Source organism: Corapipo altera, unplaced genomic scaffold (assembly GCF_003945725.1).
Source record: "Corapipo altera isolate COAL_440 unplaced genomic scaffold, ASM394572v1 23, whole genome shotgun sequence".
Lineage (NCBI taxonomy): Eukaryota > Metazoa > Chordata > Aves > Passeriformes > Pipridae > Corapipo > Corapipo altera.
The window spans coordinates 10,956,208-10,972,170 of record NW_020884878.1 but is presented as its reverse complement, the minus strand read 5'-3'; the positions used below and the strand labels follow the sequence as shown (position 1 = coordinate 10,972,170).

The 15,963-nt window shown below is 41.4% G+C and overlaps 1 protein-coding gene and 1 long non-coding RNA gene across 3 annotated transcripts in view; both read right to left on the bottom strand.

Annotated features, from left to right (window-relative positions):
• ITPK1 (inositol-tetrakisphosphate 1-kinase) overlaps positions 1–780 on the bottom strand; it is a 141,681-nt gene extending 140,901 nt beyond the window's left edge. Inside the window, exons 1-2 of the mRNA XM_027637594.1 lie at positions 652–780; positions 182–305 (exon numbers count right to left, since the gene is read on the bottom strand). The gene's annotated coding sequence lies outside the window, so the exon portion shown is untranslated. The remainder of the gene's footprint in view (positions 1–181; positions 306–651) is intronic.
• A 566-nt stretch (positions 781–1,346) lies between these two features.
• On the bottom strand, positions 1,347–15,914 carry LOC113944468. 2 transcript variants are annotated; one of them, XR_003526697.1, is made up of 3 exons: positions 15,726–15,914; positions 14,473–14,563; positions 1,347–1,665 (listed from the first exon to the last, which is right to left on the bottom strand). It is a non-coding gene; the product is annotated as an uncharacterized LOC113944468 (long non-coding RNA). The 2 variants fall into 2 exon arrangements; XR_003526698.1 differs by lacking the exon at positions 1,347–1,665 and adding an exon at positions 9,912–11,059.
• Between the last annotated feature and the right edge of the window lie 49 nt (positions 15,915–15,963).

Genomic DNA, 15,963 nt, shown 5'->3' with positions numbered 1-15,963 from the left:
GCCCGCCGCAGCACCGGGGCCGCGCCCGCCCCGCGGGCACCGCGCCGCCGCCGCCAGGGGGCGCCCGCGCCGCCGCCGCCTTAAAGGGACAGCGCCCCTCGCTGGTTCCGGCCCGTCCCGGCCCGTGGGTGCGCCCGGTGGTTTTGGTTCCTAAGGAAGAACAGTTTATGTGGCCACTTACATTTCCTACTGGAGCTACTGAAAACGGTTGTTCAGTACATCTCTCATATAAAAAAGGTTCCAAGAAAACAGGAGTTTTCGCTGCAAAACCAAGTATCTTCCTTCTTCCAGCATTTGGCAAGTACCTGTAGGGATTAAATTGAAGTTTCAGTAACGGCTATTTCTTATTTAACTTCCTTTTGCAGCCGGCAAAAAAGGAGGCAGGCAATGCAAGCATGAGCTGGCATACTGATTTTTGAGTTGGGCTTTCCTAAACACAGAGGCAGCTGTTCTGTGCTTCATTTGAGAGGAAGAATCTTTCAGTCAATTGCTGGGGTTATCTCACAGCACAAGTATAATTTCCCCATCTTTGTTTCTCCCCATCAGCTGAAATGAGCACCACTTCAGCCCAAACATTTTAATCTGTCTCTCTGGGAATGCCAAGCTCGGCCCTTACAATAACAACATCCCTCAGAGGGGGGTCGGCAGTACCTGCAATCCTGATCTGAGGTGCAGATGATGCTTCTATGATGACGCTTTCTGTGAACTGGGCTTGGAGCCCTGTTCAGTGGGAGCTGCTCGGTGAGTTCTGCTGACTCACAGTGCCACAACAAATGCGGTGTAATAACTTCAGCAGGGTATCAGAAAAGTGGTAGAAGCATCCATGCAAAGAAAAGAAGGGTGAAAGCCTTAAGAAATATGAAAATGGTCATTGACTTAGGCTGTTCTACATTCCTGTTGTTATTCATATGAACAGCAAAGTCATCCTGACCCAAGGGTGTATTGAAAAGTAGGCAGAGAATGGAGTCACCTGCAAAAAGCTCATACAAATGGTTTTTGAAAATGTATATCACAGCACTTTTTCTCTATTTGTGGTGGCTCTGAGGAATGTGTATGTTTATTTTTCTCCATCATATTATTTGCTACTCTGTTCTTTATTTTACAGAACACTTTTTATCTTAATCACATTCACACATTTTGCAGAGTTCATTAATCAGTGTATCAGAATTAGTAACTGTAGTTTGATAGCATGATTCCTGCTGCAGAATATTTTGCTGATATTTAAACATTTTATGGAAGCATGGTAATTTGGGGAAAACCTGTGATTCAAAAAGGTCCAAATACTAGACTTTATCAAACATTATCAAAATTATGTAAGAATCTTGAAACAAATTGACTTGGGTTTCCTGTTATGAAGTGTTTCATTTTGCCAGTATTAGCGCTTTATTTCAGCTATCATTTCACTAGACTTATTTTAAACTTATTTATGCATCAGTATATTAAGCTCAAAATCTGTATTTGTATCAGAAAGGAATATGAATTTATTGAAACATGAGATTATTGAAGCCAACTTCCTAAATGACTTCTTTCTGAATGTTTTTTTTCTTTGAGAAATGCCACAGCTTCAGTCAATCTAAATCACAGTCTGCAGAGACGGAAATATTTATGAACTTCTTTCCAGATATGGAAGAGCAGGTTTTAAGAGGTGTTGAGCATTCTTGCCTCCTGTGGAAATGAAGAACAGGCACTAAAAAGGAGGAATTTGCTTTGCTCCAATATAGACAAACTTGAACGACATGTATCAGAGACCAGATTCACTCTTAGGAAGGAGAAGGCTGGTAAATGCCTTCATTTTAAACTGCATTTTTTGAATCTTAACCCTTGAACAACTGCAGATGTGGGAAACATTTCATCTGGTGTGCCACTCTACTGCATGTTGCTTAAATGAATTACAATCCTCTGTTTACACTGCAGAGCTAGTTCAGGCAATGCCAAACCTGGGACCACACTGAGCCCCAGGGTAATGTTTACGCAATTCCTGATCGGGAGCAGGTTGACTATTCCTGTGACTTTCTGTGGCTCAATGCTGTAAGCTGCAACTCATGAGCTGCTTCGTGCTAATTAAAGGGGTGAGGGTTGATTAAGATCTTGAGCCCTCCAGCAACCAGAACTATCTTCCTCTTCATCTTAGCTTCAGCTACAGGTCAAAGCAGGTTTCCCTTGTTTAGCTGGAACCTCTCACACCTTGTCTTCTAACCCTTTCAACAAATACAGAGGCTCAGACAAGGTTGGGCACTTGCAATGTGGCATAAGTTAGTGAAACTCCATGGAAGTTCATTTTAGAATAAGATGAGGCATCTCCACTTCATTAGTTATTTAACTATATTGTCTCAATGAGTGATTTTTTCAGCACCTGGCAGAAGTCATGAGTGGAAAGAAGATGACAAAGTGATTTTCACTGCCTGCAGTTCAAGCTTTTTACATTTTATTTTTATTTTTTATTATTACAGGACAGATGGTCAGGAGGAAGGGCTGAGCCTTCCATATCAGGACAGGTCTCCCCCTTCTCCAGTCGGTCAAACCACCAAGTCAGATCATGTGCTAACATGGCACTGCTGGAACAAGGCTGGAGCACAAGAGGATGGAGCACAAGAAAAAACCTGCATGTGCAGCTTCTTGGCTTTGAGAGAGAGATTCAAAGAAGGGTCCTGGTACTGCACAGCATCCAGAACTTGTCATCATCAGTGATGCAGCTAGAGAGAAATGCATGAGAAGCATGATGGGCTGCCACTTCTCAGGTCTCTGCTATATCTACAACTGAATCATCACTGCAAGATTCATGAAAAGGCCAGGTAGGACTTCTCTTCCAAGTGGTTCACTAGAGGACATGTGTGAGTGAAGCTGAGCTTATACAAATTATGGTTGGTTTTCACCGAATTTCTGGCAAAACATATTGTAACCTCAGCTATTGTCTGGAAACTTTTCTGAATGTACTCTGGGCCAGCAGCTTTTAAGTGATAAATCAGTGAAGGTTAGTACTGGGGATGAAAGCTCATTTCTGATGTCTTGAGTTCAAACGTACCATGGCTAACTCCAGCCAAGGGCTGCTGCAGGGATCTGGTCACTGAGGCTCCTGAGAGGGAGCCCCTCTAGTGCCCGATGGTGCCCAACCACACTGCTCTGAAGGACCCCTTGTCCATGGAGATGGAACAGGACAGGCCCTGCCAACTGGAAATCAGACTGTCACTGTACAGTCAGCTCAATCAGCATTTAGAGATGCCATCCCTCCAAAAACTGCCACTTGTTCTCACCTTCTGCCACGCCAGCCCAGCTCATGGGGCCATTCGTGAACAGGATCGGGGAGGCAGGAACTGAGCTGGACTAAAACTCAGAAAGCTGACAACAGTATTTTAGTCTTACCCCAAACCAATTCCTTAGTCTGGATCACCATCCTTCTTCCTACCCAGTTCCTCAAGGCAGTGAAGAGGCTGGAAGAAGGAGGCCAGGTAGAGAAAGCACCAAGTTGCCTCTTTTGGTGGCAATCCCACTTCACAGCAGCAGCAGGGATGGGGAAGGCACAGTTCACCCACGTGACTACTCCCTCACTCACCTGACAACCTACGCAATTTATGCTTCAGTATTTTGATTTTATAAAGAAAAGAAGGATTAGTGAGGACTGACTGAGATTCATCAGTACTTCTGAGATCTTTTAGAGAACAGAAGAAAGAATTCAGCTAGAAAAGCTCAAAAACCTTCCAAAAGAAGGTGACAACAATCCCTGGTAGATAACCAGCCCTGTATGGGCCAATGTGGGGCTGTTCAGGGATTCCTGAGCTCCCACCAGCCCCAGTGGAGCACTGCTTAGACTGCTACCTGTTACACTGGGAGCACAGCGAGCTCTTCTGTTCCAGTCATGAAAAGAGGATAAGTATGAGGGGTTTTGAAACTGCAAGGAAACCACCTTCATGGGAACGTACGTCTTACTTTCTGTGCAGCTCAAAAGTTTGGCTGTCCTGAGCTCTGATGAATGTACATGCTGCAGGGAAGTAAGAGAGGGTCTGGCTGCCAAGTTTGCTTGCTTGTCATGTAGCACTTTCGGGGCAGACTCTGTGTGAGCTCATAAGCCAAGAAAAGCATTTCATCAGCGAACAAAGAATTTAAAACCACAAAAAAACCATGTGGCCAAGATGCAAAAGATGGTGAAGTCCTGTGCTGGTATAACTGTGTCAGTCGGAGCAGACTTTTTAAACTGGTTACTTTTGCTAGTCAAAACCCAAGTGTGGACACAGACTGCACTGCTCTACGTTACCATAGCTCTCCTGCCTTCTACTATGACAACAAGCTACATGGAAATAATGTTCACACAAACTCTTTCATTACAGACACATACAGAGATTTACTTAGGTGATTGCTTCAGTGTAGTTAAAATGATTCAAACTTTGTGTGCAAGGAAATCCTGAAAGATTGCTCTCCAAAGAATCTGGGTGACCTCACAGTGCATTAGGTTTGGATTGAGACTTGGATAAGGATTAGGCTGCATTGAGATTTGCTCTACCTACAGTTTCACGCTAACAGAGTGGTTATAGCTGTTTGGAGCTTTTTAATCAGGTAGTCTTAAGTGCCTATAATAATTCTGGGAGCAGGCTCCCAGCAAAATGAGCCATCTTTCCACAAAAGAAAAATAAAATATTTTGCATTGCTATAATTATTTTTTTATGATGTAACTAGTTTTAAAATTATGAATGTAAATAAGACCAAAATGGACATATAACTCTTACATATAAAGTCTTATAAAGTGACCTGAACATATATGAATCCTATGACTATTATCCCATATTTTGCTGATTTACATCTATCTTTGCCTCTTGTGTTAGGAGCACATTGTTCCAGATGATCTAAACAACACATCCTCATTTCAGTTGTCCTCCACTTCCATGAGTTGTTTGTGGCTACAGCTGAACCTTTTAAAACTGCTAAAACTGAGAAAACAGGAAAGATAGAAGTCCTGTGTGGGACACATCATCACTTGCACTTTCTTCTCATGGTTATGGCTCCAAAGATTGAGGAACCTTTTCCTGTTTTGTTTAAATGCTTCCTTAAGAGTTCCCTAACAGTTCACAGGCCATTGTGCTTGCTGATTCTGCATGGTCCCATCAGGAGACACTGTCTTTTTTGCTGTCTGGGAAGGGCAGCAATTTCCATCTTTTCAAAAGCTACCACAATGTATAGACTTATATAGACAAGTGCAAAAAGAATAGATGCAGAAAAGCATTTCCAAAGTTCATGCCAGCACTATTCCAAAGCCAACTAACTGTAGCATATTAAAAAAAACCCAAACAAAAAACCAAAACAAATCCATCTGATAGTATCTCCAGCATACGAAGGACACACCCCATTTTTGCCTGTGATGCACTCGCAGAGTAAACTCAAGCTTCATCAACAAGGTGTAGAAAAGGTTTTTGAAACAACCCCAATCCTAACCAAAAGCTTCCCCTGGACAGTCAACAGATCTTTTGGACATGCCACAGCTATCCTGAAGTTAACTAAAGATGCTACAGGGTGCTAATCCAGGCACACAGCTGAGAAAGCCTTGCTATGAGTTTGGTGCTGCTCCTTTTCTGCTTGCAAACCTTTCATACTTAGGCATCAGTGGTGCACTGACTTGACTCCTACTTACTGGTGTACTGAAGGCAGGAATATAACCTGCCTTGCTCCACCAGTCATCCCTATCCTTGGCTATTTCCCACTCAGAGTGCATTTTGAAACATTATCTGATCTCAATATTCAATAACCAAAAGAGGCTTTTTTTCCCCCTTCTTGCTCAAATTCCAATTTCATATCTGAAGATTAAACTGTACATGTACATCTCCTCCATGTTACCAACACTCTCTGTCCTGTAACATCCCATTTCTATCTCCTACTACACACAGCCCTTCTGAAGGAAGAATGTCATGCAGAGAAGACTTGGAAATTCAGGAAACAAGTAAGTTACAGAAAACAGGAGATAATCAGCTGTAGCGTAGAAGGGAAAAGGGAGAAAAAACCCAAACCAAACCACCACAAACAAAAAAACCTGGAAAAATCAACTGAGCCTACAATTTGGCTATAGCTCTTGAGCATTTACTAGGGAGATAGATAGCTCATTTAGAATCACAGACTTTCAGACATTTCAAATTGCCTAGGTCACGTAAGACACATGGATGATAAATTCCATTAATACTTGTAATATCACTTTGGTATTAAACTTATCTCACATACTCAGTGCCTGTCAGTCTGTAAATAAAGCCTAGGCAATGAGAATCTCTGAATGCAGGACATTATAATCCCATAGAGTCATTATGGAGCTGTCTGGACAGGTAGTGCTTCCCAATCATTTTTCTGACAGCTCAAAGGGACACTTCCACAGAGAGGATCATTGCAAATATTTCTGGTGGTTCTGTGTGTCTCTGAACAGGCCACTTCTTTGCCTCATGTTAATATACCTCATATACAAGAGCTGCCTTTAGAGTTGAACATACAATGCCAATGCTGTCCTTTGGGATTTTCCCTTCCCTCAGAGCTTCTGGCAGGGAGAAGGACTGTTAGTGACTAAACCATTGAAGCCTGCTTGCCTTGAGCCTCAGTTTTCTGGTACGACCTCTGAAGAAAGCTTTTCATGTGGATGAAGAGTTTGTCATAACTTGTGCCTATGAAAATTCACATTGTTGGATAGGGGATGAGCCCATATTGCATTTCCCTTCATCGGGACACAACTTCCATTATTTGAGTGCGATCACATATAGGAGTTCAGTGTCCTAAAGAGTTCTATCCATCTATGTAATTTTTTTGAAATTGTGCAAAAATCCCAGGTACATACACACTTCCTCTTTTACTTATTTATTTGGGAAAACAATGTCAACAAATCAGATGGAAGACAGGTTAGAAGGCCCTTCTTGAACACTCAGCACTTTGTGTAGTGGTTGTTACTGCTCACTTTGCACCAAGCCTATGAAGTGGGATTCTTGTTCAATATGTAGGCCTGGCAGGATAAATAAGAGAGGGAGGTGAACACCCTAAAGTAGAGGAAAGAACTTGTACCACTGTTTGGACCTGCCAAGGAGCTGCCATAAAAGTGTTTCAAGCAGTAGGCAAAGAGGCCTTGGGGCAAAGAGCACCAGACATGGTGCTGAGGCAGACAAGCTCTCCCAGGAACACAGCTGCCTTGTGTTCACATTCAACGTTCAAGCAAAGCCTTCCTTGTACTGTCTTTTGGTATCGTCAGATCAATAATTGGTTTGTATTGCCTGAAAGCTGCACTCTTGAGAAGAAATTCAGTTGGACACAAGTCTCCTGTAATGGGTTTGTTACCTTCCCTGGGAGGGAAAAGGAACCGGATAGATCACCTGATTCATATTGTGCCAATAAGATATTCCATACCATGTTACATCAGCTCAGATATAAAAGAAATGAGAAGGAAGCAAAGGCTCTCTCTTCTCTTCCAGGTAGCTGCGTGGAATTGTCGGGCCGTTTCTTCGGAGGAGGAGAGCGTTCTCATGTGGAAGTAGTCTTTCTTTATTGTTAGTTCTTCTCTCTGTGTATAGTGTTTATAGTTTTTTTCCTCTCTGTGTAAATATTAAACTGCCTTTCTCAGCAGGTTCGGTTTCGCAGTTTTTTTTCCTTTTCCCTCTTCCCTCTTCCCTCCTCCCTTCTCCTCCAGGAGAAGGCAGGGCGCAGGCCCGGTGGATACCTGGCGTTCAGCCAAGGTAAACAATAACAATATAAAGTATAAGATTCCTAATAATATAAATTTATAAATATATATATGCCTTGTATGTGGCTTATTTAAATCCTCCCTGTTCACTGTTCCTGCCCCACAATCCTGGTCTGCAACCCTGGATTCCTGATGAACAGGAAATTTCAGTACAGGCAGGCATGTTGTCTTTCAAAAAAAGTCAAAATAACTTGAAAGCCTTTCCTGGCTCCGTTCTCCAGCCTTCACTAAAATGCTCTTCCTTATTTCACATACAAAGTGCAAACCACACCAACACTTCTACTACATGGAAATCTTCTTCAGAAATCTCCACCTTTGTAATTGTACCTCCAACCTTTTTTAAATCTCAAACACAAACACATATACTAAAGCTATTTTGCAGCTACTTGGTACAGAGTTCTCTCTAGGAAATGGTTTCACAAGTCAGAGAAGTAGAAGTTAGCGCAGATGTCTTGAGGGTAAAGTTGACAGTGGTTTCAGGTGAGATTTTGGCTACTCTGCAATAATGCAAGAAGCTGCCAGAGAGATTGACCACAATTTGTGGGACATCTTCCGAAGATGATGAGGCCTGGGTTGAGGTGAGGGAGAATGAGATATAATAGGCATGTGGGTCTTGTCAAAGGATCTCACCTACACAAATTGGAGAGAATTCAAACCCGAACTCTTCTTTGTTAATCATCTCCACTTGATGTCAATGACAATAGCCCCAAAAGACTGGTTTACCATTGCTCCACACAGCTGGGGAAGGGAGAGCTACCAGGTGTCACACACTTTCCTACAAAAGCAACAAAAATCTTGTGTTGCTGGCTAACAGTGGTGCTTTTCTGAGGAGTCACATTTGTGCAGATTCCCAGAGAAGAGGCATCTACAACTTATGTTCTGCCATTCTTCCTTATGCTCCCAGCTTTGCATGGCTGTTCTCACCCACCAGCCCCATGCTGGCCGCCCAAGTCTCTAAGCAGTCTTCATGATAGAGCACGATGTAGGCATGACTGCCTGAAATTTCATTTCATATAGGCATGATAAGAGCAGCAGCTTACAAACTCTGCACAGTAAGGAACAAAGGACTTTTGTTTTAAAGACTGACAAATGCTGCTTAGTGTGCTTTTGTTAAATGAAATGCAAATACTCACTTACTAATAAATTATTGACATTCTCCCTTTGAGAGTAACCATCAACTGCTGTTAACATCTCCGTTCAACCGTTTGAGTTGTTCTGGGGCTCTGTGCTGATTTCTGGTACAGTCCTCTAGCAGGGGCTTCAGAAAAAGGCAAATTCAGGTACAGGACGAGGTGAGTAGTTAAAAGCTTCACAACTACAGTGAGCTGGCTTCTATCTTTCACTAGACAACAGAAAAATAATAGGAGCCCTCCACACAGAGAAGGATGAAGATTTACTTCCAACTGATGAAATTTGTATGAAAGCCTCCCCCCCTCATGCTGAGCTGACAGCTCTCCCTGTGCACTTGCATGAGTAACAAGGTGCTCTCCAAGTCTGATGCTTGGATTAACCATCAGGTACTTCTGTCATTCTGCTTTCCTCCAGCAGTGATTTCCCATGGCCTCAGACAAGTCTGTTCTTCATCCAGGCCTCAATTTTCCTTCTTTAGGGACCAGGAAGGAATATTGAAAATACAAAAAAATGGGAGAACTGTAAGGGATATCTGCTGTATCAGGCAGGCAGCTCAACAGGGAACTGAACCATGGAGTTTATTACCAGAACACCAAAAGCTATCAGTTTTGGTTAAATAAATATCATCAGTAAATGGGACTGACTGTGTAACATTTTTAGGTACCAGTCACTCACAAGTGCCCAACACAATCCTTTCCATTATTTATATGCAAAACCTAAATTGTAGGTTTCAAGGATAAGCAAAGAATACACAGAACAGTGCTGAAAATAAAACCACATAAGATTATGGTTGAGGGACAAATCAATGGTTTGTGTACAAAAATCTTCAAATAATAAAATATTATGAAGTAACTAAACACTAGGTGATTGAAGTGCTCTAGAGAATAAAAAATAATAAAGCTTTTAAGAACAGAATTAATTTAAGTGACATAAAAAAGAAGATATTAATACTTCTGTAGGAAAGGGGGAGTTCTGGGTTTTTTTCTGTGACTAACAACCTATCAACCCTCACATGGCATAGATGGATGTCTTACACATATCCCTCTCGCAGTACATTTTAGAAGTTGGTAACTGTGGGCTAATTCCTAAGCTCTAACAGGACACAGGGAAGAGGTTCCAAAAAACAGACATATACATATACAAACTCCTTTTTTTTAAATGAAAGCTTAGATTCTGCACATCTTAAACAATATCCTGTCTACCCTCCCCCCAAACCTTCCTCTTGGTTTATACACAAAAAAAGTTGGGATCCTTTGAATTTGGGAAAAGGCCTAATGTGAACTGTGTTCTTTCAGTGTTTCTTTAGTAAAAGAAAGTTATGCTTCAGGAAAGTCTGAATACGGATATTCCCTGCTGCACATCCTTAACAGTCTAAAGCAAGATAGGTACAGCCTGGAAACTGGGAATCTCAGAAGGGACAATAACTAAATCTCTCTAAAACCATTCTTTGGTATTACTGACTTGCTTCACATAAGCATCATACAGTTAATTAGCGGAAATTAAAAAGAAAAGCAAGAGTGTCATTGTGACCTCCTCTTGTGAGGATGGAGCTGTCACTCTCTCAGGTGGTCAGATGATTCTCCTGGAATATCTATATAGACAGAAGAAAGAGGAACAGTGAATATCTCCAGTGAATGACTCTCACAGAGGATTTTTCGTTTTTTACTATTTTTTAGGCCATCTGACCAAACCCAGCATTTTTGGCCTGCAGATGCCTCGTTGTGAATCTGGATTTCTTTTTAGCATGAGTGACTTTTCAGTGAACTTGTTTACATGACCAAACATGTTGGCAGCAGCAAACTCAGCATGGAAATTCAGTAACTGTTCCTCTCTAACAGTATGAGCAGACTTCAGTTGAAATCATGGAAAAGCAGAATTCTCAGGAGTTTAATGGCAGCTTTGGAAGTGGATTTTTTTTTAAATATTATTTGTGCAGATTTAGTTAAAAACAAGAAATTGTAATGAATAATGGTTTTGCTGAAATGCAATTTGTAACCATAAACTCCTTTGACCAAAATTCTTCAGGACAGATCTCTCTCCTTCAAGGTCAGCATGATGCTGGGTCATATTGCTGGAGCTGTGAGATCAGTATCTGCATTGCTTCTGCAAAAATTGTATTTTATGTATGTTTAAATAAATGCCACAGAGAGAAACACTCAGTCATCAGCCATCTCTGCCCATATTCTTTCAGTGTGTTTTGTCAGTTCTTGCTCAACTTTGAAGAGACTTTGTAACTGGCTGAAAACACAGGGTAAAAGCAAAGATTTTATCTCTTTCTTGCTGAAATTGTTTTACCACAGATAATGTAGACATGAGGATTATATTCACTGGTAACTAATGAAGAAGGAGCATCACTGTAATGAAGACTAAGAGTTCAGTCTAAAATGCCAAGGCCCTTCTTCATAAAAGACTAATTTCTTTATAGGCACTTTGACAAAGGGTAGTAGTGTGTAAGTCTTCCTTTGACAGATGTTTACTGTGGATGTTTGGGAGAATGAGATAAATATAAAAAAGTTTGTTGAAAAGATAGTAAATATTTCTAGAACCAAGAACAAAGTATGGCTGGTACTCAGAGGACTTGGCTAACATGATTGCCTGAAGCTTAACTCAGATGTGGCTGCTGCTAACAAGCAAAGCGTAGAAGAATTTCAGGAACTGAGAATTAAAGATTAAGTTAATTTAAGCTCCCAACATTTCAAAGCATACAAAGCAAGTCAAAGGAGGAAAAGATCACCATGGATTACACACAGCTTACTGAATATCTCTGCTTTTTGTGGTCAGTGTAGCCAAACCAAGCAAATATACTATTTCAATTCAAAAGGAGAAGACATAAAATATAAAAATGCCAACATATAGAAAAATGTTGCTCCCAAAGAAATGTGGTACACTCTCTGAGAAAACAGATGTTTCCAACAAAGAAGTTCACAGAAAGACAATAGCACAAGAAAAATAACCACCTAAGAAAAAAAGGGAATCAGAAGACTGTAGCCTTACTTTCAGAAGAAACAAAAGCTCTAAAACACAAAATAAGGATTCATAAAACATGAAATAAAACATATGAATTGAAGGAAACTACTGGTTTTGGCTCACAGTAAATGATAAGAAACTGATCAAAACAACTTATTACACCACAACAGGATACTATGAAATTCACTGCAACTACATCTAACAACCAAAACAGCTGCAAGCTGCAAAAACACTGGGCATTCATGCACTCACTGATAAAAATTCACATGAGTACTATAAACATTGTTCTGAGAAAAAAGAAAAGGAAAAAAAAAGGCATTTTCCCAATATGCCTCCTCAGTTTTTCAGATCTGTTACTTCAGATTCACTGAAAAACCTTTCCCTTCTACATTTCTTTATAAACACAGCACTACCTCTTCTTGTAACACACAGGGGGGTTTGCCCAGCTGGAGATGAGGGCAGATGTCATGTGAGGCTTGGGCTTCCATGTGTTTTCTTTCTCTGATCAAAGCAGTGGTTCTTCAGTTTGCTCTTCTGTGCCCCACCTTCCAAGTATAAGGAAGAGATGGGAGCTTATCTTCCTTTCTTTCAGTTGCCTTCCTTCTCCATAACCAGCAAGTGAGCATTTTCAAGGAGCTCTGTGTTTCATCCCTCACTCCTCAGCTTAGCCCTACCCTAAAACTAGTCTAACCTTCTTGGCTTAAGGTTGGGTATGATCTTCATAGGACCAACACATGCGCTCATGCCCTGTTCTCCTCATTTATGCCAGATTTCTCCTTGGAATCCCAGCACATACGGAGTCTGTAGGGATCCCAGTGCTCTAGCCATGTGTTTAGTTTAGACTGATGATTAAGAAGGAAAAGATCTGGGAACATGGTGTTCCTGTTGAATCAAAACTCAGCATCCTACAAAGGGGAAGGCAAATACTGTTTTGACAGAAATGTCTCTGTAATAGTCTCCCTTCTCAGTTACTTGTCAATGAGAACCTAGTACAAACTATGTTAAACATAAGCATAAAGATCCACCCAAAAGAATGCAAAATGCATTCTGTCCTTCAGCTTCTGCCTTCCATTTGGAAGCACAACTAATTTTGGTTTGGTAATTATCTCAGGTCTTCTACTTTTGCTTTTCTTTTTGGCCATAATCTAAGTCTAGGGAAGACCTTTCATTAATACTGTTTTATGAAAACTTTGTTTGACTCAAAAATTACAACTAAGCCTTCTGATTCCTATTGTCAGCCCTCATTTATCCTATGTACTTTGTCAGGATCCTGAGTGCAGGAACAGGCTTTAATAGGCCAACAATCTTCAGCTGCCCAACTCCCAAGGGCTCAGGAGCCCCACTTAAACTGAGCCCTGGGGCTTCAGACCATACCTGACCTATGTATTAGGAGTATGGGTCTCCAGCTCAGTCATGACTGTGTCAAGCCATGTTCATCAGGACCTGGAGTTATAGACTGACTTCCTAGTTTGAGCTCAGTCTTTTCTTACCAGTATGGACCTGTATGGCAATCACTAGGTTATGTCTGACCCGAGTTCTCTTCATTGCACCTGACCCTAACCTGTGGACTGCCTTCCCAACTTGACCTTGGACCTGCTTTGTTGCTTGCCTGTACATCCTCGCTGAATGTGGTGTGCCCTGCTTGCTTTGCTCAGGTACTGTGGGCAGTGAAGCTCTGCCCTACCAGCTGTGTTATCATGCTTGGCTCCTGCCCCTGATGGAACAGCCAGCCCCACTGCTCCCAGTGCCTTTCTGTTTCACCTTCAAAATAAACTCAGTATTTCTACAAAAATACGCCGCCTGACAAAACTAAGTGAAACGCTTTTTTCTTTGTTAATGCTACAAAATCCCATGATTAAATCTCTGATTCTATTAATTAAATATTATTTCTTTTGGATTCAACAGACTTCTATTTTCTCCTGTGGTTTGCAAGCTGAATTAAGTCTCACCGGGTATATGTTCTCATTTCAATATGCAGAGTATTATTTCTTTCTCTTTATTACCAGTTCTCAAGAATTCTTTCCCCTTATTATTAACAGTCCTCATGACTGGAATTTAGCTTGAAACCCTTCTAAAGCTGAGAACAGTCGCTTCCCTCCCCCCTCAAAGAGCTGCTGCTAAAACTAACTAACCAATCAAAAGTTAGTTTGAGCTAACTCAGCTGAGCTATTTGCTGTGTCCTTTCCTATACTATGCCAAAGGTTGAGCATAACACTGAATTTATGCAGATTGAGATCTAGCCAAAAAATATTACAAATCACTTTGTCTGGTGTTATGCCTTAGCTTTCAAAGGCCTTGTGTTTGTTATAATAACTCCTCAATTTTTCTAGATTCTTCTCTTCATAACCATAGTCTCAGGCCTATGCTCTAACATAGAGGAGAAGACCCATGGTTGGGTCTTTTAACTTGCTTGGTTAAATCATAAATCCTCCTCCACTTCCAACTCCAACAGTTCAGAGAAAAGACAGGCTTCCTAAGTAGAAATAAGTCCCACATTCCAATCCCTTTTCCTCAGAATCTCAAGTGCAAATGCAGGCTTTACACTTAGCACACTGCCAAGCCATATATTCACACAGTCGCATATTAATTTGTACTGAAACCCTTCTCTTTGACATCTAGGTTGGTATTTTAAAGAAAATAGGCTCTCTGTGGTAACTATTTCATTTCCCAACATTACCACTAACCTCAGGATAAGAAAATGCAATACAGCCATGCTTGAGTCTGTCAGCTCCACAAGAGGTTTATTCCCTTATAGATCAACTGGGACCTCACCACCTGTAAGAATAGAGAGAATGGTATTTAGTCAAGAGAACTGTCCCAGGGATAATTAGCTATTCATTAGCTATGTAGCTATTCATGTCGACATCTTTCATCAGAACTACACTAACGGGTTATTTAAACTTCATGAAAGGTAATGAAATCCTCGTTCAACTGAATTCAAGTGCAAAACCTGGCAGTCGGGGTTTTGCTCAGGTTGGCTCTGCCTGCGGTGCCGGGCGCCATCTTGTGTCGCTTTTGGGCCTTTAGTTCAATAGGCATTAAAATAATAATTTTAAAAAAAGTCTAAGGTGTAGTTGCTCTGTGCCAGAGAACTTATATGCTGACTCTTGTGGGCTCTCAGCAGTGTCTCTTTTCACTAACAATATCTGCAGCTTCGTGCACTTAGTCATCAGCTGTCCTGAATATAACCCAAAACACCAGCTTCTAACATTTTAATTTTAACACCAAACATAGCAGAATAAGCCATCATAAATTTAATTTTGCAGTGGCTTTTATATACTGCCTCACATGTACCTACTACATCCCCCAAGAAAAATGGCAGAAGATCCTGTGTGTATATACTTATTTACATCCAAAAAAAGAAATGTCATTGCTTTAGCATCTTTCATTTTTTATTGGACATCCCTTTTTAAATTCTATTTTAGCCTTCTTTTTTTAACTACAGCTGGATGAATGTGAATTTTGGCCACTGCTGCTTTCTCTATGAGAAACAGTAGTTATCTCATGACTTTGGGAATACAACGATTTAGTAATAAGTTTTCATTTCACAAATAACACTATGCAGTTACTGAATTAACTAACACAGAGCACATCGCACCACACAGTTCCTGAATTCAGGCAAACGCGTTCTGCACGCACAAATTCTCCCAATATCATTGTGGTGCTGTCACTGAATGGCACACACCTGGCCGGATAATTTTTTTGCTCAATTTAAATGATCTTTTGGCTTCATTAAAGGATTTTACCCAGTAGATCATAGAACAACAGAATGTTAAGGGGTTGGAATGAACCTTGAAGATCATCTAGTTCCAACACACCACCACCCCCCTCCCCCGACATGGGATAATAAGAATATAATATTTCCTAATAATTTAATTCAACAGAAATAAGTCAGTCAGTCATGTTTATGCATTAGCATATACTGGTTTTTAAATACATGCATATCAGTTGTTGGAGGCTGTTACACAACCCAGTAGCCTCTATTGGTATTTCCCTCGACGCAGCCCCTGTCCAAGCCCAGCAGTTTGGGCCTCGTCCCCCGTAGGGGAGCCGAGAGCCCCTCGGCGCCGCCGCCATTTTGGACGAGGCCGCCCCCGCCAACGAGTGGCGCGCGCCCGAGCCAAGATGGCGGCCGGCCAAGGCGCCCGCCCCGGATGCGGCCGCGCGCCCCGGCA